The sequence below is a fragment of the Ambystoma mexicanum genome, chromosome 3q (genome assembly GCF_040938575.1).
Source record: "Ambystoma mexicanum isolate Mex_15411 chromosome 3q, UKY_AmexF1_1, whole genome shotgun sequence".
Taxonomy (NCBI): Eukaryota; Metazoa; Chordata; class Amphibia; order Caudata; family Ambystomatidae; genus Ambystoma; species Ambystoma mexicanum.
The window spans coordinates 338973095-339000920 of NC_090926.1; the positions used below are offsets into that span (position 1 = coordinate 338973095).

The 27826-nt window shown below is 49.1% G+C and overlaps 1 protein-coding gene across 6 annotated transcripts in view; it reads right to left on the bottom strand.

Moving 5' to 3' along the window:
- Window positions 1-27826, bottom strand: part of SGCD (sarcoglycan delta) — a 1261231-nt gene that overhangs the window by 1146740 nt on the left and 86665 nt on the right. For 3 of the 6 annotated variants that reach the window (XM_069653941.1, XM_069653943.1, XM_069653942.1), the window contains exon 1: window positions 17370-17731. The exons of the other annotated variants lie outside the window; for them this stretch is intronic. The gene's annotated coding sequence lies outside the window, so the exon portion shown is untranslated. Of the gene's footprint in view, window positions 1-17369; window positions 17732-27826 lie in introns of those variants that run through there. 6 annotated transcript variants of the gene reach the window in all.

The window sequence follows — 27826 nt, forward strand, 5'->3', positions numbered from 1 at the left end:
ACTATAGTGCGCTGTCTTATTGTTACCCACAGTCAGTGCTTTTCGTGGCATGAGAAATCGAGGGGGGCTCTGCAAGGAAGCGCGGCCTAACGGACAGCAGGCAGCTTAGGTAAGTGCCACCCACAACCGCAAGGCATTCATTAGTAGCGATCATCACCCTTTACCTGGAGTACAAGGGTGATCCTCCCTGCATCTCTTATGTAAAGGGATGCATGGCAGGGGTAGGCACCACACCTTTTCTTCCTTCATTGTGGCGTCGACCCGGCAAGCATCCCATGAACTAAGAGATGCAAGGATCAGCACCCTCGCACATGGATGAGAGGGCGATGATCCCTGCATCCAGTGATTTAAGTGGGCCGTGGCCAGCCGGGCACCGGCAGTCTCTGAAAAGTGTGGCTGAGCCAGGGCCCTGCTGGGGCCCCCTGGCCCCACCATGCCAGGGACACATGATCCCCACCCACTCCCCAGGTCAATGCAGCATCTTTGACCCTCGGCGTGGGGGCTCACAGAGTCCAAAGTTTGCCGAGGGTCAATAACTTTTTTTACATATTTCTATGTTTATAAAGATGGCTTGGAAAGTACACAAACCATAGTAAGATACGCACACAAATATATAAATGCTTACAAACATCTATATATTTGTTTGTGTACCATACTATGGTAATTTTAGGCCACGCCCATCGTGGAAGCCACGCCTCCAAATGAGCCCCCCCCTAAATTTCTTGCCGCACTTAAATCACTGCCTGCATCTGTTAGCTAAAGGGATGCCTTGGCGGCGGTCACTGCCACACCATTTTGTCCGCAATGGAATCAACCAAGGGTGATCCTTGCATCTCTTAATTAAATGGATTACTGAAGAGGGTTGGCGCCACCCTTAAGGAAGAAAAGGTGAGGCTGCTAGAAGTCAAGGGCTTTTTTTCCTAAAACCTGAAGCTCTTGCGCATGAGCGAGAGCGTCAGACTTTAGAAAAAAAGGCCATGGCTTCTACTGGCTTTGCCTTTTCTTCCATAATGGTGGCGCCATCCCCTGCACACCTCTTAGTTAAACGGATGCCTGGCGCAGGCCGGCGCCACCAGTATGAAAGAAAAGGTATTTTTTGTAAAGCCTGAAGATCAGCTTCGGCCTTTAGAAAAAAAATGCCTGAGCCTAGTACCGGCCTCATCGGTTGTGGCTACCAGGGGACATTAAGGAGCACCAGCAGCGCCCCATCTCAGAAATAAATGTTGGAGACTGCGGAGGCTCTGCCCCAGCTACCTCCAGCTTACTGAAAGCCCGGCTTGCAACTCTCCCAGCGTCATTTTAAGATAATTTCCTCTCAAAGCTCCTACTGACACCATCCAAGTCAAAGGCGGGGAGGCAGGGCTCTGACTGAAGACGCAGAGGCTGCAAGCACACCTCTCTCTTAACCACGTGATGACCCGTGGTGGTACCGTACCGGGTGGCGCTTTCGCGCTCCTGCTCACTCACTGCCATGCTTATGGCCTGCTTGATGGCGGCTGGCTCCAGGCCTTGCCTTGCCAACCCGAGCCCGACAAAGCCAGCCTTGCACGGTGGTATGATATGCCAGGGCTGGATGACGCTGCCCCAGCTTGGAGCATTGGCATCAATTTACAATAAACATAATATTACCATCAAGAGACACACAGAGATTCTAAAGGGCAAATACCAGCCTCATTCCATACCAACACAGCTTCCTCTTGGCTTGCATTAGCTACGTTTATGTTGCGACCAGTGCCGGGCGCCGCAGCTTTTGTTAAGATGGACTGGTTTTTCATTCTTGGCATTTCTTCTTTCATATAACTTTGGCTTTTTTTCCTTTTAAAGGATGCTTTATTTCCCCGTGGGCGTGCGTTGCCTCTGCTGCTCCCCCACGAATCAATGTCGCCAAATCCCCGCGGGGAAAGAAAACATTGCATTTTGTCCAACGTCAGAACCGCGAGCAAAGGCAAAACACTAAGAAACGAAATAAAGCACCAGGCCTAGTCAGAGTGCAGGACAAAAGCCCAGGTACATGCTATGACAAACAGCTGCAAACACAAAGAACGCTCCAGCCGAGCCTTTCAGGCCTGGGCTCAATGGGAAGGAAGCTCTCGCTGAAAGGTCTCCCGGCAGCTGGCCTCTTCTGCACTTCACAGTTGCAGCAGGACCAGTCGTGTAGGCCGCGTAGCGGCAGCGAGAGGTACCAGGGACACGCATTCATTGCTTGGAATAAATTGGATAATTCTTACCAAAAGCCACACAGCTAGGAGAATATTATTATTTATAGAATGTCATTACAGCGTCTTAGGGAAAGACATCTGCCCCATTCACCGTACACATTCTTCCATAGATAAGCGCCAGTAAACATTGCAAACCCCCAAGCATTTCCCCAACGCCTAAACTAGTTCTGCCCCCCCCCCCCCGATTTCCCTAAACCCTCTTTGGCCAATGCCCCAGGCATTAGCAGACAGACATTAATAAGTGAGTGCTGACCTCATGCCTGCAAAGGGCGTCCAATCCTCTGATTCCAAGAACCCGTTGTTTTAATATTTCAAAATATCAGACTAGGGGGGCCAAAGAGGGTGACACCACCTCCACAGGTTGAAGAGGACCTGCTGGTTGCTTGCCTTCCCTGTAGCTGGCATGGTTTGTGGGAAACCATTTACTGTGAGGGCAGCTACACCCCTGGGAGCGAAAGGCAGCAGATCAGAAATCCTCGACAGGGGAGCTAGATCAGCAAACCCTAGAGCAGATGCCTGCAATCTGTGGCGCCCCAGATGTTTGTAACTACAACTCCCATGATCCTGTTCCATTGACTTTGAAGTCTAGGGCTGATGGATGTTGTAGTGATCTGCAGAGCCAAAGGTTGCAGACCCCAGCATTAGAGAGTGAGGGACACTTTCATAGGGAATCTCCAGTGGGTGGCAGTCCTTGCTTCCATGCGCCATTTAAAGCCCATAGTCCTTGTGCGACCAACGCAATCCAGAAGCACCTCATAGGGCCTTGTCATCAACCTCCGGCTCTGTAATAGCCAACACCACAATGATGATGCGAGCCCTCCTGGGCTTAGGACTCCCAGGATCCCATGCTCCAGGCCATACCTGGGCCCCCATGGCCTAAGACTGCTGAACCCTATGGGAAGGTACCATTAGTCCCCCACCACGCCAGCTCGGGGGGAGTCGTCAAGCTCTCCCCGTAGCTGGCATGGTGGGAGAAGGCGCGTCAGGCGCCCTATTGAAATTAAACAGGCACCTTTCTCTTGAGCGGAGCGCATTTAATAACAATAGGGCTCATATGCTTTCGCATGAGCACCTATTGAAAAGTTTGCGTCCCGCCGCCCCCATGACCAGTGGCGCGCAGGAGAGGGGGGTGCCAAATTTTGGTTTGGACGCCTGGGGCGGTGCCGCCGCTTAGGCAAGTCCTGCCTATGGGTGGGGGCTTGGTCAAACTACCCTGTTACTAGCAGACAACAAAGTAGGAGCCTATGGCAATGTAAGTTCCCTACTTCACCCAAGGACGTATGTCCTGGATCGGCACGCTGACAGGGGGCTACATACATGAGTTGAAGGCCAAATGCCTGTCACTGTGCAAGGCCTCATGCAGGGATGGTGTCAGGACCTTTCAGCCTTTTCAAATGAAAGGGGTCTTGAGGTTCAGAGGGGCCACCAGCAACTGTGTTTTTGAATGCAACTTCTATGATCCCCCACCATTGCTTATGCTAGCCAGGGCAGCAGAGAGGATTTGTAGCCCAAAACATCAGGAGAGCCAACGTTTGCAGACCCCTGCTCTAGTCCATATCTTTATCTGAATTATTGCCCCCATTTAATGCTGCTACCGCTGCAAACAACCAGGAATTCTCTATGCATTGCACAGTGCTTTGGTTTGGCAAATGATCACCCATAGAGCACTGGCTGCCCCCTGCTCTTGAGACCCCGTGGGGTGTGTTCTCTCTCCTTCTTGGAACCCCTCATGTAGGACATCATGACCTGTAAATAGGGAGTCCCATCACATAGCCTTGACCACCAGAGAGGTGCGTGTGCAGCATACAAACCACCAAGACTGTCCCTAAAACTCTGCGCATGCATGGGTGCAAGCCGCCCAGGTGCTGAGGGATAAAGGGACCGACAAAATAAATACCCGATTACAGAGAACGTGGCCCCAATTACAGAGAACGTGGAGAGGTAACAAAAGAAAAAAATAATCTCTGTTCTGAAGTTCTTAATAGAACTCAAGACGAAGGACCTGTCTACTGTACACACAAGATGGGCTTTTAATGCCCCAACACTACTACTAAGCCAGCAGTGATCCCGATCATATGGTTGAAACTGGCACAGACTGACGGGTATACCCCCTTCGCCTCTTAGGCTAGTGCAGGCCGAGGGCAGACTATCCTCTACGGAAGCTTGTAAAGAAATGACCCAAATAACAATAGTAGTGGGATACCAAAATAAAAGAATGTCCAACCAAAATAAAAGAATGTCCAACCAAAGTTCGTTTAAAAAATAGAATCTTAAATAAAACGAACAAAAATGCACAGAATTAACAGAAACACGAATGGCCAAACCTGTAGCGGAAAACACAGAGAAAACAGAGTTTAAAATAAAGGAGCACTCGGGTTTGTGGTAGGGGTGCTCATCTAAAATATTTCACACAGCAAATGTCAACGTATATGAATATGTCTTTTAAAAAGGTAGATAAAGGGGGATTAAAAGTCATTAGGGTCCTTTAAGGAAGACCAGGGGGACAAGGCCTATTCAAATACTTATGTTCTGGTTTTTGGGGCTCAACATTGTACAGCGTTTTTTGACATCAAACCGTATGGGCGCCGTCAGTGCCGAGCCGGCTTCCAATAATGCACTGCTGTTCGACAGCAGTGACGGTTGAGGGTCGAAGACACTATGAGACAGCAGGCAATGTCAGGATGGTGGTCATGGAAGACTTGGCGGACTAGGATGCCTCGAAGTAGAGACTTGCTTTCAGCGGTGAGCAGGCTTGGTGGGTTCAACACGGCATAGTGTTACTGTTGCAGTGTCGGCTTGAACCTCAAAGAGGCTGGTAAGTGGCATGTGTTGTCAAGCTAGGGACGCTACGAGGCTCAGAGGATCTCAGAGGTGGAGACGGCAGAGCTTTCAAATCAGCGTTGAGCGAACTCGGAGATGTGGAGGAGATCAAGTATCTCAGTCGTGATGGACTCCGGCGGTTCCCTTGCAGCAGCATGGACGGCTTTGAAGGTGCCCAAACCAGCGTTGAGGATGGTTGGAGATGCAGCAAGAGCTAGTGGTCACTTCCTTGATTCTGTGGTTGCTGGGAGACACAGTTCATGGTCTCAGGGCAAGCCCAGTCCTTTCTTCTTTTCTTCCCCATAACCACAGTACCTTGTCAGCAGGTAGTGGGGAGGCAGGACAGGAAATTTGGGAGCACTGGCAAAATCCAAGATGGGACATCCCTCCGTGGACTAAATCTCTCGTCTGGGCTAATCTAACTCTGCCCCCTTTTTCAGTCTGCCTACAAAAAAAAAAAAAAAATGAAAAAAATACAACAAAAAAGGACTACAGTAAACAGCCTCCTGGTGTGACGTGCCTTTTCAAGGGGATTAAAGAGTGGCTTCCTGGGCTGGACATGGTTGTTGTGGGTACACCCGAGCCAGACGTCTAATACACACAATGCCCAGTCCTGAATGAGTCACTGCTCGAAATCTGATAACAAATCTATGACTGGATCCCTGGTATGGCACCTATACAAAGTAACTGATTATGGGAAACTTATTGGCAAAACCAAATCATCATGTATGGTTGGGCCTGATGGCATGAACAACATGGTCATTAAGTCTGACCTTGCTCTTTGGGCCAACCTTTTTCACTCCTTGTTTGTTCATGTCTGTGACACAGGAACAATTCCCGACACCTGGCTCCACTCTTTTTTGGTCCAGGTCCAAAAAATGGGCCACCGTGAGGTCCCCATGAACTATCACATGCTTGAAATGTTCGACTGCTCCTTAGAAATGTATGCAAGCATATTGCTGAAACTCATGACTTCCTGGGTCTCTGAAAAGTGACTCTTTCACTTCTCTCAAACGGGGTTCAGAAAGAATTATAGCACTTCCCAACATAGCTTATTTCAGACTCCAGGCAATATCCAGACTCCCAACTGTATATATGTTTTGTGGATTACTCTGGGACCTTTAATAGTGTCACACGCAGGCGTCTCTGGGGAAATTAGCCAGTTGGGGTATTGACCCCTCCCTCCTTTATTTCCATAAATTGTTATGTTCGGACACGAAAATTTGAATTGGTTTATCCCAGGAGGGGGATTTTTCTGACCTCTAACCTACAAACAAGGGGCAGAAACAGGGCTGTATTTAGCACCCCTGTTGTATAATCTGTATGTTGCAGATTTTCACTAACCTCTCGAACGGCTCGGAAATAAACATCCTCCCACTTATGGTGATAAGAGCTTACACTGCCTTACATACGTTGACGACACAGCGATACTGGCCAGAACTCCCATTGATCTACAATGTTCTTTGGGTGCTCTTTCTCTGTACGCCAAAATGAATGGCCTTGGGTTAAACGCCCATAAAACTAAGATTGTTCTTTTTGAGAAGAAGCTTACAAAAAATGAAAACTTTACCTGCCGGGTGCGCGACTGCCCTATTGAGTGTACCAGTGAGTACACATACCTGGGTGTTTACTTACGGATCAATTGTTGCGCCACGCACCTGTAAAGTAATATTCAGACAAGGGCCTGGAAGAGGTGGTTGGTACTTAGGAGAACTATAAATGAGATTGGGGGAGGTTCCATCAAGGCCAAAGTTCGAGTTTATAGGATGTTTATCGAGCCCACCATACATTATGGTTTTCAGATCTATCCAGAACGCTCTGTTAAGTGGTTGGTGACCCTGAAGGCTAAAATATTACCTTCCCTCTTGAGCCTACCCTTTGCCACCCCAGTGGAGTTGGGACTCCCATCACTATTGGCCTGTTGAAAAATGTCAGCTTGCAGACTTTGGGCAAACATCACTTACCCCAAGGGGAATGGCAACCCTTTGCTAAGGTTAGTTAAGACCCATCAGGACAGGCGCTCTCGCAGCGCTTGTTCACCGAGTTGGATCGTATGGTTAAAAGCCATTTCTTTGATATAGGGGTGGATAACCCCCTGGTCACCGTCATTGATTTCCACCTTTCTCGCCATGTGAAAAGGACGATGGAATGGCACAGAATCCAGTCTCTTACTCATCTGTCAGGCAAAGCCAAGTATGTCAAATACACTCACCAAGGCAATTTCCTCAACAAACCCTGTAGTTACCTTACTAAGTGCCTTTCGCCCCCGCCTATACGATTTATTTTATATGTGCGTGGCACACAGTTGCCAGTCTTTGCCAACACAGGTGCCTGGACTGGTGTGCCTAGAGAGGACCGACTATGCAGGATAGGCAATCAAGAAATTGAAACCGCTCGATGTGCTCACCAATTGCAGCCTCTTGACGATTTTTTACACTAAAGGCTATGGGAAATTTGGAGATTATGGGTTTGCCCAATTTTGGAGCGCTATTTATTTCGCCAAATCTTTGGATGTTATGGCGGCAGCATGCCACATTTGGAACCGTATCAATGATAAGCTCATCTGAACATTTTACCTATTTAACAACTTGGCGCATAGTTCTTTCCTTTCCCCCATCGAAAAGCACGCAGTGATGTATTTCATTGCTTTTACATCCCCTTTTATTACGGCTTTTAAACATTACACTTTGATGGCTTCTTGCTTATTGGATGGTTTTACTATCTGATGGCCGTTTTTATCCATTGAATGTCATGGAATCATGTGATATTTTTGCTTTTGAGAGCTATGATATCTGTTGCTTTTCACTTGACTTTGTGTAAAAGGTTGAATTATCAAAAGCACAATTAATAATAAAAATTAAAAAAAAAAAACAAGTCCCAGTCCTGAATGAGTCACTGCTCACCAGGCTGACCATAATCTGACATGCAGTAGTTGTGGCTCTATAACTGTGTCATTTTATTAGCGACTACGTCATAATCACTTTTAAATAATACTTTAAAATAATTGCTTTGTGTTCCAGCAGCTGTGTTCAGGGGTGCACATGCAACCTTTGAACCATTCCTGCTGCCACTGCAGTGCAGTTGCTTGGGGTGTCAGGAAACGATCACAGCAAGGTACATGTGTGAATTTTTTTTGGCCTCGAGCATTATGAAAGTGGGGTCCGATGAGCAGATTTCACATTGATAAACAACATTACCTGCATCATTTTAGCATTAAATATGAAAAAGTGCTGACTATTTCACCCCCATACCTTCAATGACACCCTAGATCACAGCACCACGTCTCACCAGCAGACCTTCAATGGTAACCCGGGAATGCAGCATTGCTACTCACTTCCAGAACTCCCACAAAACCCCAAAAACCTCAACATTACTCCTCACCCCCAGACCTTCAATGGTAGCACAGAATTTTCCACAACCGCTCCAGTGCAGCAGCACTGCTCATTTCCAGGACTTTGATGATATTTCTGGACAGCAAGAACCAACCACACCTCCAGAACTTCTTCAATGGTGGCCCAGGGCGGCGGCGGCGGCAGCATTGTACTACGCCTCCAAACCTTCAGTGTAATCACCTGGACTGCATTGTTTTGTCAATCCCCAGTGCCAGAGAAGTAGTGATCCTTCCCTTCGGACCTTCCATGGTACCCTTGAAAATCAGAACCCCTCCTGATCCCCAGACTTTCAGGGACACCCTCAAACATTAGCAGTATCACTCCTCCTGCCGGAACATCACTTATAGTGTGTGATAACAGCACTGCTCCTAAACCCTGAAGTTAAAAGTTACCCACAGAGCTGCAGCATCGCTCATCACCTCCAGATGTTCAATGACAGCCAGGGCAGCAGCATCACACTACACCGCCAGGACTTTGGTAATAGTAGGTTATGTTATGTTAGTGAATTTTGTAGAGGGCGAGCAAGGGCATCTTGGCGCTGAGAGGAGGAAGTTCCAAGTGAAGAACAACCAAAAGAGGAGACCCTTTTCAGAAAAGAAGTGTCTTTATCGCTTTCCTGAAAGCAAGGTGATTGATTAGTGCCTTGACGATGGATGGAAGTGCATTCCATGCAATGGCGGCGAATGGCAGAGTCACTGCACTATACAGATATACAGATGGCAGCAGCATTGTGCCTCACCTGAAGATCTTCAACGATAACCCTAGGACAGATGCACGGTTCCTCATTTCCAGAGCGTCAACGATACGTTGGGACCGCAGCATCAGGCTACGCTTCCAGATGATGAGTAATGACTCGAGACAGAAACATCACTTCCCACCTCCAGAACTTCAATGAGACCCGCCGAGGCAGCAGCATCGTTCCTAACTTTAACATGATCAACAATTGCCCCAAGTCAGCAGCAATGCTCCTATTCATCAGACCTTCACAAATGCCACAAGACAGCAGCATCACTCTTCCCCTTCAGGATATTCATGCGGCATCACATAACAAATGCCCACAGCCTGCGACAACAGCCTTGATCCTCACTTCAGGTTCAAGGATAGCTCCGAACAGCGGCGGTGCTCATCGACCCCAGAACTTCTATGGTAATCAAGGGCAGCAGCAACACTCCTCGCTGCCAGATCTTTGCTGAAAAGCCACCAAAGCCACCACCCTTATCTCCAGAACTGTAATGCAGGGCCTCGGCATTCCTCCCCACCTCGTCACCTTCTGGGACACACGCATGCATCGGCAGCACTACTCAACTCCATAATGGTACTGATAGCACGGGGCAGCAGCATTAGTTTTCACCACTGGACCTTCAAAGACTCCCCTGCACAGCAACATCACTCCTCAACTCTAGACCTTTAGGGAAACCTAGGGGCAACAGCATCGCTCGTTCACCTCTTGAAGTTGAATGATATCCATGGAGGAGACTCATAACTCCTCATTGCCAGACTTTCAATGATACCGCTTAACAGCAATATCGCTCCTCAATACCAGAACTTTAGTGAAATCATTGGGTAGCAGCATCACTCTTTCACCTCTAGACCTTCGAAAATACCCATGGAGGAGCCACATCATTACTCACTGCTAGGCCTTGAATGATGCCCAGAACTGCAGAGTGCCTCCTCACCTCCAGAACTGCAATGATACCAGGGACAGCAGCATTACTCCTCAACTCCAGAGCATTAGTGGGACTCCAGGGTAATCAACATCGCTTTTCACTTCTTGACATTTAACAATACCAACGAGACATCAACATCCCTGCCAACTGCCATCCCTTCACAATGGGCCAGCAGCATCACTTCTGTCCTCTGGAATTGAGATGATACCCCAGTGCAGCAGCAGCATCACTCCTCACCTACAAACATCTAGTGATACCCCAGCGCAGCAGCATCGCTCCTCGAATGCAAGCATCTAGTGATACCCCAGTGCAGCAGCATCGCTGCTCGCCTGCAAACATCTAGTGGTACCCGTAGCGCAGCAGCATCGCTGCTCGCCTGCAAACATCTAGTGATACCCCAGTGCAGCAGCATCGCTCCTCGAATGAAAAGATCTGGTGATACCCCAGTGTAGCAGCATCACTCCTCGCCTACAAACATCTGGTGATACCGCAGCACAGCAGCATTGCTCCTCGCCTGCAAACATCTAGTGATACCCCAGCGCAGCAGCATTGCTCCTCACCTACAAACATCTGGTGATACCCCAGCGCAGAAGCATTGCTCCTCCCCTACAAACATCTAGTGATACCCCAGTACAGCAGCAGCAACGCTCCTCGCCTACAAACATCTAGTGATACCCCAGTGCAGCAGCATCGCTCCTCGCCTACAAACATCTAGTGATACCCCAGTGCAGCAGCATCGCTCCCCACCTACAAACATCTAGTGATACACCAGCGCAGCAGCATCGCTGCTCGCCTGCAAACATCTAGTGATACCCCAGCGCAGCAGCATCGCTCCTCGAATGAAAAAATCTGGTGATGCCCCAGTGTAGCAGCATCGCTCCTCGAATGCAAACATCAAGTGATACCCCAGTGCAGCAGCATCGCTCCTCGCGTACAAACATCTAGTGATACCCCAGTGCCGCAGCATCACTCCTCGCCTACAAACATCTAGTGATACCCCAGTGCAGCAGCATCGCTCCTCGCCTACAAACATCTAGTGATACTCCAGTGCAGCAGCATCACTCCTCGCCTAAAAACATCTAGTAATACCCCAGCGCAGAAGCATCGGTCCTCGAATGCAAACATCTAGTGATTCCCCAGCGCAGCAGCATCTCTCCTTGCCTACAAACATCTGGTGATACCCGAGCACAGCAGCATCGCTCCTCGCCTACAAACATCTAGTGATACCCCAGCGCAGCAGCATTGCTCCTCGCCTACAAACATCTGGTGATACCCGACCACAGTAGCATTGCTCCTCGCCTACAAACATCTGGTGATACCCCAGCGCAGCAGCATTGCTCCTCGCCTACAAACATCTAGTGATACCCCAGTACAGCAGCAGCAACGCTCCTCGCCTACAAACATCTAGTGATACCCCAGTGCAGCACCATCGTTCCTCGCCTACAAACATCTAGTGATACCCCAGTGCAGCAGCATTACTCCTCGCCTACAAACATCTAGTAATACCCCAGCGCAGAACCATCGCTCCTCGAATGCAAACATCTAGTGATTCCCCAGCGCACCAGCATCTCTCCTTGCCTACAAACATCTGGTGATACCCGAGCACAGCAGCATCGCTCCTCGCCTACAATCATCTAGTGATACCCCAGTGCAGCAGCATTGCTCCTCGCCTACAAACATCTGGTGATACCCCAGCACAGCAGCATTGCTCCTCGCCTGCAAACATCTAATGATACCCCAGCGCAGCAGCATTGCTCCTCACCTACAAACATCCGGTGATACCCCAGCGCAGAAGCATTGCTCCTCCCCTACAAACATCTAGTGATACCCCAGTACAGCAGCAGCAACGCTCCTCGCCTAAAAACATCTAGTGATACCCCAGCGCAGAAGCATTGCTCCTCCCCTACAAACATCTAGTGATACCCCAGTACAGCAGCAGCATTGCTCCTCACCTACAAACATCCGGTGATACCCCAGCGCAGAAGCATTGCTCCTCCCCTACAAACATCTAGTGATACCCCAGTACAGCAGCAGCAACGCTCCTCGCCTAAAAACATCTAGTGATACCCCAGTGCAGCAGCATCGCTCCTCGCCTACAAACATCTAGTGATACCCCAGTGCAGCAGCATCGCTCCTCGAATGAAAACATCTGGTGATCCCCCAGTGTAGCAGCATCGCTCCTCGAATGCAAACATCTAGTGATACCCCAGTGCAGCAGCATCGCTGCTCGCTTGCAAACATCTAGTGATAGACCAGCGCAGCAGCATCGCTGCTCGCCTGCAAACATCTAGTGATAGCCCAGCGCAGCAACATCGCTCCTCGAATGAAAAAATCTGGAGATACCCCAGTGTAGCAGCATCGCTCCTCGAATGCAAACATCAAGTGATACCCCAGTGCAGCAGCATCGCTCCTCGCCTACAAACATCTAGTGATACCCCAGTGCCGCAGCATCACTCCTCACCTACAAACATCTAGTGATACCCCAGTGCAGCAGCATCGCTCCTCGCCTACAAACATCTAGTGATACCCCAGTGCAGCAGCATCGCTCCTCGCCTACAAACATCTAGTGATACTCCAGTGCAGCAGCATCACTCCTCGCCTACAAACATCTAGTAATACCCCAGCGCAGAAGCATCGCTCCTCGAATGCAAACATCTAGTGATTCCCCAGCGCACCAGCATCTCTCCTTGCCTACAAAAATCTGGTGATACCCGAGCACAGCAGCATCGCTCCTCGCCTACAAACATCTAGTGATACCCCAGCGCAGCAGCATTGCTCCTCGCCTACAAACATCTGGTGATACCCGACCACAGCAGCATTGCTCCTCGCCTACAAACATCTAGTGATACCCCAGTACAGCAGCAGCAACGCTCCTCGGCTACAAACATCTAGTGATACCCCAGTGCAGCAGCATCGCTCCTCGCCTACAAACATCTAGTGATACCCCAGTGCAGCAGCATTGCTCCTCGCCTACAAACATCTAGTGATACCCCAGTGCAGCAGCGCTCCTCGAATGAAAACATCTGGTGATATCCCAGTGTAGCAGCATCGCACCTCGAATGCAAACGTCTAGTGATACCTCAGCGCAGCAGCATCGCTCCTCGAATGAAAAAATCTGCTGATACCCCAGTGTAGCAGCATCGCTCCTCGAATGCAAACATCTGGTGATACCCCAGTGCAGCAGCATCGCTCCTCGCCTGCAAACATCTAGTGATACCCCAGTGCAGCATCACTCCTCGCCTACAAACATCTAGTAATACCCCAGCGCAGAAGCATCACTCCTCGAATGCAAACATCTAGTGATTCCCCAGCCCACCAGCATCTCTCCTTGCCTACAAACATCTGGTGATACCCAAGCACAGCAGCATCGCTCCTCACCTACACACATCTAGTGATACCCCAGCGCAGCAGCATTGCTCTCGCCTACACACATCTGGTGATACCCCAGCACAGCAGCATTGCTCCTCGCCTGCAAAACATCTAGTGACACCCGAGCGCAGCAGCATTGCTCCTCACCTACAAACATCTGTTGATACCCCAGCACAGAAGCATTGCTCCTCCCCTACAAACATCTAGTGATACACCAGTACAGCAGCAGCAACGCTCCTCGCCTACAAACATCTAGTGATACCCCAGTGCAGCAGCATCGCTCCTCGCCTACAAACATCTAGTGATACCCCAGCGCACCAGCATCTCTCCTTGCCTACAAACATCTGGTGATACCCGAGCACAGCAGCATCGCTCCTCGCCTACAAACATCTAGTGATACCCTAGCGCAGCAGCATTGCTCTTGCCTACAAACATCTGGTGATACCCCAGCACAGCAGCATTGTTCCTCGCCTGCAAACATCTAGTGATACCCCAGCGCAGCAGCATTGCTCCTCGCCTACAAACATCTGGTGATACCCCAGCGCAGCAGCATTGCTCCTCGCCTACAAACATCTAGTGATACCCCAGTGCAGCAGCAGCAACGCTCCTCGCCTACAAACATCTAGTGATACCCCAGTGCAGCAGCATCGCTCCTCGCCTACAAACATCTAGTGATACCCCAGTGCAGCAGCATCGCTCCCCACCTACAAACATCTAGTGATACCCCAGTGCAGCAGCGCTGCTCGCCTACAAACATCTAGTGATACCCCAGTGCAGCAGCATCGCTGCTCGCTTGCAAACATCTAGTGCTACCCCAGTGCAGCAGCATCGCTGCTCGCTTGCAAACATCTAGTGATACACCAGCGCAGCAGCATCGCTGCTCGCCTACAAACATCTAGAGATACCCCAGCGCAGCAGCATCGCTCCTCGAATGCAAACATCTAGTGCTACCCCAGTGCAGCAGCATCGCTGCTCGCTTGCAAACATCTAGTGATACACCAGCGCAGCAGCATCGCTGCTCGCCTGCAAACATCTAGTGATACCCCAGCGCAGCAGCATCGCTCCTCGAATGAAAAAATCTGGTGATACCCCAGTGTAGCAGCATCGCTCCTCGCCTACAAACATCTAGTGATACCCCAGTTCTGCAGCATCACTCCTCGCCTACAAACATCTAGTGATACCCCAGTGCAGCAGCATCGCTCCTCGCCTACAAACATCTAGTGATACCCCAGTGCAGCAGCATCGCTCCTCACCTACAAACATCTAGTGATACCCCAGTGCAGCAGCATCACTCCTCGCCTACAAACATATAGTAATACCCCAGCGCAGAAGCATCGCTCCTCGAATGCAAACATCTAGTGATTCCCCAGCGCACCAGCATCTCTCCTTGCCTACAAACATCTGGTGATACCCGAGCACAGCAGCATCGCTCCTCGCCTACAAACATCTAGTGATACCCCAGCGCAACAGCATTGCTCCTCGCCTACAAACATCTGGTGATACCCGAGCACAGCAGCATTGCTCCTCGCCTACAAACATCTGGTGATACCCCAGCGCAGCAGCATTGCTCCTCACCTACAAACATCTGGTGATACCCCAGCGCAGAAGCATTGCTCCTCCCCTACAAACATCTAGTGTTACCCCAGCACAGAAGCATCGCTCCTCGAATGCAAACATCTAGTGATTCCCCAGCGCACCAGCATCTCTCCTTGCCTACAAACATCTGGTTATACCCGAGCACAGCAGCATCGCTCCTCGCCTACAAACATCTAGTGATACCCCAGCGCAACAGCATTGCTCCTCGCCTACAAACATCTGGTGATACCCGAGCACAGCAGCATTGCTCCTCGCCTACAAACATCTGGTGATACCCCAGCGCAGCAGCATTGCTCCTCGCCTACAAACATCTAGTGATACCCCAGTACAGAAGCAGCAACGCTCCTCGCCTACAAACATCTAGTGATACCCCAGTGCAACAGCATCGCTCCTCGCCTACAAACATCTATTGATACCCCAGTGCAGCAGCATCGCTCCTCGCCTACAAACATCTAGAGATACCCCAGTGCAGCAGCAGCAGCGCTCCTCGCCTACAAACATCTAGTGATACCCCAGTGCAGCAGCAGCGCTCCTCGCCTACAAACATCTAGTGATACCCCAGTGCAGCAGCATCGCACCTCGCCTACAAACATCTAGTGATACCCCAGTGCAGGAGCATCGCTCCCCGCCTACAAACATCTAGTGATACCCCAGTGCAGCATCGCTCCTTGCCTACAAACATCTAGTGATACCCCAGTGCAGCAGCGCTCCTCGCCTACAAACATCTAGTGATACTCCAGTGCAGCAGCATCGCTCTACAAAACCACAGTGAGGTTGGCCGATGAATTCCACCAAAATCCCCACATGAGAAGAGACTGGAGGACTAACGCTCCAAAGGCCACAATCAAAAGAGCCTGGGAAGGCGCAGGGCCAGCTCTTCTGCATGGATGGGGTGGACATGCACGGTCCCAGCCCCTGCACGTTCCAGAAACCAAAAACACAATGCATCAAATAATGGCCCTCCTTCCTCTCCACAAATAGACCTACCAAGAAAGCTTGACTTTCTCAGCCAGCAGGGCACCGGCGGGCAGCACTGACTGCCTACAGGCATGGTGTCTACAATACTATCACCTGGCGAACCAAATTTATGTAGAGGCTGAAGGATGAAGAGGCAGGGGGACGCTTTTTACCACATTATTGAAACAGAGATATGTATTTCCTGAACAGAGTGTGACCTTTGGCAGGGGCATGGTACTGACAAAGTCTAAAGCAGGTGCACCGAAAAAACACGGCAGACATGTGCACATATTTCTGAAGCCACCTGTATCACGTGACCATGATTCAGGGGGCGTTATCTGGGTGCCCTGTATTCATCCAGTGAGTGTATGTATGTAAGATGTGCTGGCGTGTATATCAATGAACCAACATAAACAGACCAGATGTTACCTGGCAAAATGGCAAGTGATATTTGACATTGACCGCAGCGCACAGAACAAGTGCCACACACGGTGTCTAGACGCGCCTCGCGAAGCCATCGGTGTTAGCCGCTGCCACACAGGTCCTTCCCGCTTGAGGTCCCAGAATAGCCGGGACTGGGCACCGCGAGCTGGATACTGGCAGCAGGTTGGGCCCCAGGCGTGGAAGCTGGGCAGTGGAAACAGGGCCCAGGGAGCTGGGTATTAGATGCCGAGCACATTGCTGTAGTTCCTGGGCACATGATGCAGGAGCTGGGAGCCCCCACTGGCAGCTGAGCAGGGAGGCGCTGTGTCATATCTGCTGCACGTTGGGCATAGAAGTTGGGCAACGCGAGCTAGCCCGAAGTGCTGGGCGCTGGAATCCAAAATGTGGGCACAGGCAGATGAGCCCTAAAGACTCATCGCTGGGCGTGGGCACCCTGGAGCTTGGAGGGCGGTGCATTCGATGTTGTGCACCAGGAGCGGGGGTTGGCAGCTGGGAGCCCAGGACCGAGGGCTGGGAGGTTGTCACTGATGTCCCTGTGCTGGCCACTCGGGGCACGATGCTGGCACCTGTAGCTGATCACTTGGGGTTGTGCTCACTGGGCACTGCACTTTGCCCTGGGAGCGACGAATGGGCAGAATCAGAACCAGATCCTTTTTAATTTGAAGATTGGGTACCCCGCCCAATGAGCGTCAGCAGGGGGTCCACGTCGCCTCACCTGCCGGCCCAAGCAGCGTAACCAGGCCCCCCACAGACAGACACTCGGGGCAGACACTGGCAGGATGGGCATGCCAGGGAAGAGGCGCCGGGCGGGCGAGGGAGAGTCATCAGTGGAGACAAGTGAGAGGCACCAGAGGGGGGCGAGGGAAAGGTGAACATGTGTGAGGAGCAGTGGAGGGGTCACTCACCTGTCATGCAGAATGGGATGCAGGACACCCCCGGCGAGCGCACATCCCAGCAGTGCCACCGATCCATGGCAAAGACAGCAGGGTGCAAATCCGACCCCCCCATGGGGGCACCTTCAAAGGGTGGGCATCCTAGCCAGGGGACTTCAGAGGGCGTGCATCCGCGCCGTAGGTGGGCTTCAGAGACAGTGCGCTGGATCCATGCGGGCAACCTCAGGGTTCGAGCATCCACAGGGCGCGGGTCCTCAGAGAGCGGGTGGAGGGCAGGCTCCGCGCCCGCTGCTCAGCCTCCGCAGCACGGCCATCCCTTCCCCGGCAGAGCATGTGTGCACCAGGAGCTGTCTGCACAGGAAGCACTTCAGCAGAGCGGGGGCTGGTCCTCCGCCCGCCCGCCGATCCGAGGGGCCCGCCCCCACTGCCCCGCCCCTCCCACTGACACTACTCCTGCTGATGACCCACCCACCCCCTTGCTGGTGATCCTCCCCCTACTGACGAGCCTCCTCCTCCCGCAGCTCTCCCTGCTGACGAGCCTCTTCCCAATCCTGCTAATGACTCTCCCTGCTGATGGGCCGACTACCCCGTCCGCTGATGAAACCCCCTGCTGAGGAGACGCCTTCTCCTGCTCACGCGCCCCATTCTCATCCCGCTTCTGGCCCTCTCCCGCCTCGAGGAACCTGCCTTCTTCCTCTTCTCCCAGGAAGGCCATGGGAGAGTACACGCGGGAGAGTGTCAGAGGCTTCACACACTTCAGATGAGCTCCCCACAGGTCCCTATCCAACCAGAGCCTTAGGCCACACGCCTACTTAAAGCATCTCGGCTCACCACTGAGTAGCTTGGGCCGAACTCCCCCTATGATGCTGGGGACTATCACAGTTAATGCATAAAGAATGGAAAGTCCAAACAAGAGGAACATGCTAAAAAAAAGCAGTGCACCCCCAAGGACACTACAAAAAGATGTGGATTTGAAAAGTAAAAGGATGTGATTAAAGGAACTCTTAAGCATGTTATTGAAATAAATCGTAGTTGCAGGCACCATAATAGGAGACCCACCCACCGCCCCAGACTGTCTTAACAGGAGTATGTTGGGAAGCAGGAATACTCCAAGCAGCAGGAGGGTTCTCTGGATACAGTAGCATGATTTTCAGTGAGATCTCCCGGTCTGTTCCCTGATTGGGAAGACCCTAAAGAGACATCCAGTAACAGTTGCCCCCGCGTGGGCATTTAAGAATGCCAACCTAAAGGTCTTTCCGAGAGTCAAAACGTTCAGAGCAGGAGTGGGCCTAGGCCACACACGTTGCACCTTCCCTATGTCAGCTCAGTGGCACGGTCCAGATGTTGCTTGCAGCGGGCCGGCCTGCACACAGTTTCGTGCAGTTATTTTCCTGTAACCTCTGACCTTTGGGTTCTGGCTTCTACAATATTCGGCTCAACGGATTTCTAACGGAATTTCGGTGGCAACAATTGCCTGGTACCAACACAGCTGTGCCAATGTACAGCCCTCTCTTTTTTTTTCTCGGTGCAGTGCTTTGATTCACGACACTCAGCAGTAGAAATACATGGTGTGGCCTCTCCCAAAGCTCCTGTGTCTGTCCCTGTCATTACCCGATTCCCCCCCACCCCTTCCCCCACCTCCACCTCGTCTTGAAGGACTGTGCTTTACAGCGCCAGGCTGTACTCCGCAGTACCTCCATGCACTTTGGCCTTAACAGCAAACACAGAACAGTTCAGAATTCCCGGAAGTGGTACCAAGATGGCTGCTAGTCCAAACACTGCAAATGGCAGCCTGCCTCCTCACAGGGATACAACGTGACTCTGAAGATATCCTGAGAGATACTTTATTTCCAAGTGGTGCCATTGCATCCTGGCCTTAAACATTGGTTTCATCCAGTGTTTGGCATGGGGCATGGGTAGCAATGGAGTGCTACACATTGTAGGGTCTGCTCTATTCAGAAACAACGGGTGGAGTGGACTGTCTGGGCAGTGGTAGGGGCACCACTTGCTGGCACTGAAGCGTTTTTAAGCCTCAACAAAGAACTCTGAAAGTAGGGTATTTCGTTACTTCCTAACTTGCAGGAGTGTAGGAGCTGTGTGACTGCCTGGTGGGATGTTGTTACCCAATAATGGCGCTGTGACGTATCAACTTCCGGGGGAACTAGTGGTCCAGGGATGAATATCGGTTTCTAAACCATCAATCAGCCCCACACCTCTAGTACACCAGAAGCTACCCGAACAGAGAGGGGAAGGATAGCTCAGGGGCAAAGCGTTTCTCTTGGAAACAAGAAAATGGTGTGCAACAGATGTGCATTAAGCTTCTTATAAATGAACAATACACATTTTTTTTAAAACCAAAAATTTGAAACACAAGCAAATTATAAACCTCCTTGTCCAATTTTGGTAACGTGGACGGAAGGCAGGTTTATCACCACAAGGTTGTGGATCGGTGGTTAGTTGCAACACAGCGAAAATGCAATTATTACCCAACAATAAAATGGACTGTCCAGTCAAGGTTGTATAACAATATTTACTTTATTATAATCACAAAAGGCAGTTCTAGCACACTACAAAATCCAACCCACCCTGTAAAGGAAATGCAGAGGACAGACAGTTTCAAAGAAGGGAAAGGGATGCACTCTGGATACTGAAAGGAGGGTAATCGGTAAAGTAATTAATCGCTATAGTTCAAGGATAGCACACATGGAGCAATGGGTCATAAAATATCACTAAACGCCTTCATAGAAGGACCAGGTGGACAGAACCACAATGTACTTTGTGCTTGTATAAATTCTTGGTGCTCGACAGTGTAATGTCAGTTTCAGGGCGCTTTGCATCCCATGCGACAGACTTCAAGATGGGAGACAGCTGCGGGTATCAGGCGGGAGGCAGTACGGCGAGCGAGGCTGGACAGACGGCTGCAGGCTGGCCTACACAGTGGCTCAGGATCAGGAATCATTCTTTCAGTGCTGGTTGATGGGTCTGAAGCACTCGTTGAGGCGTCTCGGACAACGTCAACGACTGAGGCGTGACAACAGTCAGCGGTGCAGTCGGTTGTAGCTCGAGGGGCTCGACTGGCTCAAAAATGTCCTTTAAGGTGGATGCTGGTTGACGCTTGTCGATACACTCCTCCTAGCTTCTTCACTGGGCTCATGTCGTCCTTTAAGGTGGACGGCCTAAAGCTGAGCAGAGTGTTGCAGGCATCTATCTTGTCCTTGGTTTAATTCAGATACTCTCTGTCACTTCCCACCTAGGAAGCTTGCTTGCAGAGCCTAGCAGGGCACGCTGTGTGCTGGCTGGGTACCGGTTCTGGAGAAGCAGGAGGGTCCTCTGGATTCAGTATCTCTGTCTGATCCCTGGGAGATGTTTAGAGGATGGATCATGCTTCCCTCTTTGTAAATCCTTGCCTTCCTTCACTGGCAGAGGCTGTATGGCAGACTGTACCTTCAGCCAGAGTCCAAATTAGTTCTTCTTGTTACTCCTTGCAAAGTATTCAGATGATCTGCCCAAAAGAGGGGCTGAGCCCTCTTTTAAAGCCAAATTGGTCACTGTGATTGGTGTAAGCTAAGCCTACCTTAATGAACAAATCTGGGGTCCCGACCAACAATTACCTGTATGCATGAGGTCATAACCACAGTACTTTGCAACAGAAAAGGTAAAGGGATGAAAACATGTAATACCAAGTCCCACCCATCTTCCTGTCTGTTGTTGCTCAAAGGGTCTCTGTGGTTAATTGGGCTCTCCGTGGGTCGTGATAAAAGCGGAAGGTCTCCCATGAAGCTTTGGTGAGAACAGACTTTTTGTCTCCATGAAATCACATATTCCTACACTCTGAATGGGGCCCACCAGCAGGGGGTTGCCTATGGTAAACACATTTACCAGACATGACAACTCACTGGCATTGATACTTTAGGGCGGGAGCTGGCTTCAGGTTGACACAGTGCATATGAAAATGGTGTTGGTGTTTCCTGTCTCCTTTGTTTTAGCCTCTGCAGCTAGCCCCCATGAGGCCCTGTTTGAAGTGTACTCAATTAGTATGATAATTATGTTAATTACTGCCACCATCTGCAGAGGGTGAACAAATGGACAGGGCATATCCATGGAGCCTTTGATAGTTAATTAGGCTGGCCATGGCAGGAGGAAGGTTTAGGCCCTCCCCCTTCTGAGATTCATTGTATACTCCACTTGTCCGATAACAACTAAATATGACAGGGAGGACTGTGCCCGTAGGCTGTGTACACCCAGAGAACACAGGTCTATGTCCATGCCGCGCAGTTAGCATACAAAAATGTGTGCAGATTAGCCCCACACATTTTCCAGAGGCTGATCTACCATCATTCAATTTCATATAAAATGTAAAAAAAAGCACAGGTGTTGAAAAACGAAATAAAATTGTGAATAAAAATAAAAAATGTTTTTTTAAAAAGCCCAGGTGAGCGCACACCCACCATGCGGATGGTCGAATTCCTCATAGTTGCATAACAGGAAAAGCCCTGTATCATGTTTTAAACTAAACTTTCTGTCATGTTTTGGTTTCAAGTCTCACAATAGTGCAGCTTCTGGAGATGCAATATTAGTTTTCCAGCTGCTACAGTGTTGCTTGGGCCAACAGTGCCTTGCATGTGATGCAGTCCAACCCATTAGCCAATAATAATAATAATAATAATAATAATAATAATAATAATAATAATAATAATAATAAATAATAATAATTGGTTTTATTGATGGCCCTTGATTTAGCGACCAACCACCTACTATAGCATATAGAAACCTGTCACTCCCGAGGAAGTTACCGCATTACACTCCAAGTTTGAAATTTAATTTCCTGACCAGGTAAAATGGCGGCAGTGCAGTATCCAGCATTAACCTCACTGCTAGTTTAGCGGATGGGATTTGGTGTGAGGGATTCAATGGAACAAGGATTCAGAGAAAGGTTATTCAGGGTGAGATCATAGATCAATGATGAGTCTAAGCATGATGATGATGATGATGACCAAGGAAAGGCGGTGACCCATCTGACTCAAGGCCCATGTGACACATGCATTTGAAAGCCATTGGTGCAGGGGAGGAGAATTCGGAGGCTGATACCACAGTTGCAGAGCTAGGGAGAAGGGCAAAGCTATTCTTACACATTTCTGAGAAAGGTATTTCATGTTAGATCCAAAGTGCACAACATCAGGGTGTTGCAGTCTCCTTTACCACCACCCACACCCACACCCTCTGTTGATTAGCATACAACTCTGTTTCAAACGGATCCCACAGGAGAAGGAAAATATTTACTGGTGCTACGAGAAGCAAGTAATCTGAAATTCAAATTGTAGAATTGGATGACCAGACAGATATAGTTTTTGATGCTATTGGTACTCAAGATAAAGAATGGTTTGATTTTAACATACATGATAGACAGAGGCATTCAACATTTCTAGAAAAGCAAGTGTATTTTTCAGACCGAGAACAAAGATCAGAACAGGTCAGAAAACAAAATCCACCATGAAAAGTAATCATGCTAAAGAGAACTTAGTGGTCAACATCTTGATTAAGAGACTAAGCTTGGTTCAGATGAATACCTTAGAGAAAGGGTTCAAATTTCTCTTATCAAGAAAAATATGTTTTCAAATTGTTACAGAAGTTGATGTTAAAGATATCTTGTGCAACACTGGACGAGCAACACATAATATAACAAGACATTTCTGAATATAGAACATTTAAACCCAAAAGTAACTTTAATGCTCAAGTTTATATTACTATAATGGATTGATTTGAAAGATCTACTTTGAATCAGATTCAGAAGATACATTTTATGAAAAAAAACAAAGGGACTTTGTCACATAAAAAAAGAACGATTTTAAAAGAATTTTGTGAAGAGCATACTATCACCATGAAGCCAGATGATAAAGGAGGAGCAATTGTGATCTTGAATACAAGTGATTATAGAAAAGAATGTTTGAAACTATCATCAGGTAGGAATACTCATTTACCGATAGAAAATGATCCAGTGGTACAAGTACAGGAGATGGTTAAAGAAATTTGGATAGAGGCAGAACAAAAGGGTGGATTTCATGTAGTACTAGAATGTTCATGACGCAATCTCATTCATATGGTTAGTAATGTACATTATTGCGAAAATTCATACAAATTTGAAAAACTCCCAGGGAGGCCTACTATATAGCAGCCACAACCAGCCTACTGTATGTTTTAGGAATGTATATAGATAACACAGCCATTGTTCCAAGCACTCACTTCTTAACACTGCTAGAGGAAGTGAAGATAGAGGGTATACATGACATATTATTCACAATGGACATGGATAGCCTATAAACATAAATACCACAAGAAGAGGGATTGGAGACTATAAAATGGTTATTATTGTCAAAATCTGAAGGAATAGGTATGAATAGAATTTGTATTCTAATCTTATTAAAAGCGCCCGAATAATTCAAAGAGCCGCCAGGAAGTTTCACAGGGTTCATTTAGATTTTTCAGAAAAGAGGTATGTTGACTGTTCTTTCTTTAATGTACAATTGTCCAGTATAAAAACAGACATGTGGTTAAATTCATACACTGGCTGGAAAAAGGGACTGGAAAATGGTGTTAGGGCCTTTCCGCTCTCTCTCTCGTCTTCCGTCCGATTCCATCTCTAGTCCAGATGTCCACAACCCCCAGTTAATCTCTAGTTCATGGTAACCCCTACTCCCTGATAACTGTTCTGAATATAGATGGTTCCCCATAGGCTAACTTACTCCTTCAGCGACTTCCTAACTGGCCCTACACAGTCAATGACATTCATTTTTGAGCCAGTCGAGCCCCTCAAGCTGCAACCGGCTGCACTGCTGACTGTTGTCACACAGTAGTCGCTAATGCGTTTGCGACGCCCCGATCAGTGCTTCAGACCCGCCAACTAGCACGAGACAACGATTCCTGACCCAGAGCCACCAAATAGACCAGTCTGCAGCTGTATGTCCATCCTCGCTCACCAAGCTGCCTCCTGCCTGATACCTGCAGCTGTCTCCCAGCTTGAACTTTGTCACAGGAGCAGCAAAGCACTCTGAAACCTACCCGACCCTGTTGAGCAACAAAAACTTCTACAAGCACAAGGTACATTGTGGTTCTGTGCTCCTGGTTCTTCTCTGAAGGCCCCTAATGACATTTTTATGAGCCATTACTCCCTTGTGCTGAAACCAAGTATCCTTGAACTATTGTGATTAATACTTTTACCAACTACCCGCCTGTCACTCTCCAGAGTGCATACCTTTATCCTTCTTGAAACTATCTGTCCTCTTCATTCCTTTATAGGGTGCGTCTTATTTTGTAGTGTGCTCAAACTCTCTGTTGAATATTAATCAAGTAGATATTTGTACACAACCTTGACTGGACAGTCCCTTTTTATCCCTAGGTAATAATTGTATTTTCACTGTGTTGCAACTAACCAACGATCCACAACCTTACATAGACAAGTCTGTCATTCCACCCACGTTACCGAAATTGGTCAAGGAGGTTTATAACTTTCTTGTGTTTCCAATCTGTTCAATCCCTTCCAGTGTACTAGAGGTGTGGGGCTGATTGATGGTTTAGAAACTGATATTCATCCCTGGACCACTGTTGCCCCGGAAATTGATTCGTCACAATGCAGGCAAGCGGTCGGTTCTAGTTGGAGCCTTGCGCATAGCTTAGTCACCCAAAAGTACTGTTGCATGCAACGTTTAGACACTGCTAGGTATTTGTAATAATCATGGATCTTGATGTAGAGACTGGAAAAGGCATGACAAAGGATGTCCTGCATGCCCTTTGTCAAGAGAGGGGACTTCCCCAAAGAACTAAAGTTAATAAAACTGAGTTGCTCACCAGCCTCCAAGCTTGGGTAGAAGAAATGGCAGTTGGGGAGAAGACCCCAGGGGGTGGGCTAGGCTCTGTGTACCCGAATGAAAAAGGCCTTTCAGGAGAGGTGGCGGAAGATGACGAGGAAGACAGCATGAGCAGTGTTTCTTGTCAACCATCCCGCCAGGGGGCAAGCGTGGTTTCTTAACACTCTAGAGTGTCAGTAAAGTCAGGGGCTAATGCAGCATCCCGCAGGTCCCAGGCCTGAGCACAGTCTTTAAGAGGCCCAGTAATTGTTCCGGCTGTTAACAAAGTAACGGCTAGAAAGATCCAGTTTGAGGAGAGGAGACTAGCCCTAGAGGAACAGAAACAGCAGGACAATGTCACCATAGACCTGCATAAGCTGGTGCTTGAAGAGAAGAAGGAGGCCAACAGATGCACCTCTAGTGAAAGCAGCGGTAGTGGCTCAAACCAGAGTGCACGAGATAAGCCCCGGTGGCACATCCCCAGGCCTACGAAGTGGGGAAGGATATTTCTGACTGGTTTGAAGCCCTCGGTCTAGCTTTTCAGCTACAGGAGGTGGACGAGGTACTTTGGGGTTAACCCCTGGAGAAAGTCCCATTTATGAGAGCATGAAGGCGGCCCTCTTCAGGAAGTTCTGTAAAATCCCAGAACAGTATCTCAATCAGAGAGCTCGGAAAGAAAAGAAGGCAGACATATGAAGCGTTCACACAATTGTCGTTAATATATCTGAGCTGGTGGGTGGCGGTAACAAAGTTGACACATTTAAAGGGATGTACAATTTGATTGCATGTGAGCATGTATTGAAGAATTGTGAGGTTGACCTACACCAGCGTCTTGTGGAAAAGACTATCACAGACCCTTGGGAGCTTGCAAAGACTGCTGACAGGTTTGTGAGTACTCGAGTCTAGAAAAAGTCTCAAGCGAGCACAGCCAAACCAAAAGAAATCTTCAGACAAAAAAGTAAACGCGGATGGGAAGGACACATTTCCAATCTAATCCTCTTCAAAGCCAGGTCCCCAAAAGAATGAAGGGAAAACCCAAAACTTTAGTTCAGCTGTACACACTGAAAAAAAGAGCACTGGCACCCCTAACACTGGGACACCTGCATTGTTACCACCGAAATGTTCTTTCGTGTGTAAGCAGCTGTGACACAGGAAAGGTGATCCTGCTTGTAAGGGCTTACCCAAGCTAGCCACACAGAAAGTTGGACTCATGGAGGGGGCCATCATTAGTTTGGGCCTCCTAGAGGAGGACCTCCCACTACCAATGAGTGGCTGACTGTGGATTGGTTACACTGAGTGGGAACGGTACCGGATCTCCAGAAGAGATCCCAGTACCCAATAATGCTCATCTGTTCTTAGAATATGTGTATATCAATGGATACAAAACTCCTGAGGTCAGAGACAAACGTCTAGCCTCACTGCAGTGACACAGCTGTGGGTGCAGCCAGGATAGTATATTACTGGTCCTGATTGTATCGTCTGTGGGTTTGACAAATGAGTAAGTGCCCCTTGGTGATAGTAGAGTTAATTTGATGAGATGAAATGACCCAGCATTGTGCAGCAGTGAAATACTCAATCCCTGTCCCATGTCTGCTGGGTGATGATCACCCTGACGCCGAGATAGTCAAGGCACTCATCGCCTTAGGGCCTGGAGTGCTTCCAGGCAGCTTGTTGGAGGGACCGGCGTGGCCAGTAGCCACTGATCAAGTTCCACAGACTGCTTAGTCACCTACTCAAGCGGGAGAGGTGTCAGTAACCACTGAGGACCCTACTTTGATAGGAGGGTACTGTGACTTCAGAGTTTCCTGGCACAGCATAGGAACCTGAGGTGGAGGAACAGGTGAGTTCAGATCTGAAGGGCCTGCAAAAGCTGGATGAGTTTGCATCATCTGGGGGCCCAGATCAGACCGACTTCTTAAAAGCCCAGAAAGAGAGTCCCACTCTGGCAGACCTGCAGAAGCAGGCAGAGGGCAAGGCCCTTGGACTGTTCAAAGTGTACTGGGAGTATGTACTCCTGCACAGTGAGACAAAAGACTCTGAGGGTGTGGGCACCAGAAGGCTGGTGGTTCCTTAATGCCACAGAAAGTTCCTTTTGGATTTAGCTCCCGAATTCCTTTAGCAGGTCACATGGGAGTGACTAAGACATCAGAATAGTTGTCTGTGCACTTTTACTGGCCCCATTTTGGCATGAAAGTCAAGGACTTTGTCCTGTCTTGTTCAACTTGTCAGGCTTCTGAGAAGTCAGGAGGTACCACAAAGGCCTCCTTAACGCCACTAGCTGTGGTTGGGCGGCCTTTTGAGAGAATAGGTATTGACAATGTAGGTCATTTTGGTCCCCAAGCCAGCTTAGGGAACAGATACCTCTTGGTGGTGGTAGACCATGCCACTAGGTAACCGGAGGCTGTCCCACTGTGGAGCATCAAATCTCCCGTGGTTGCAAAGGCTCTGATTGGGATATTCTCCTGTGTTTGTTTCCCAAGAAAGGTGTTTCTGACAGGGGAACAAACAGATAGAGCAAGAGAGAGGTCAGCATTCTCAACCCCATGGGACATTATCAGTTCACTGTGATACCCTTCGGATTGAAGAATGCCCCTGCATCCTTTCAGAGGATGGTTAACCAGGTTTTCT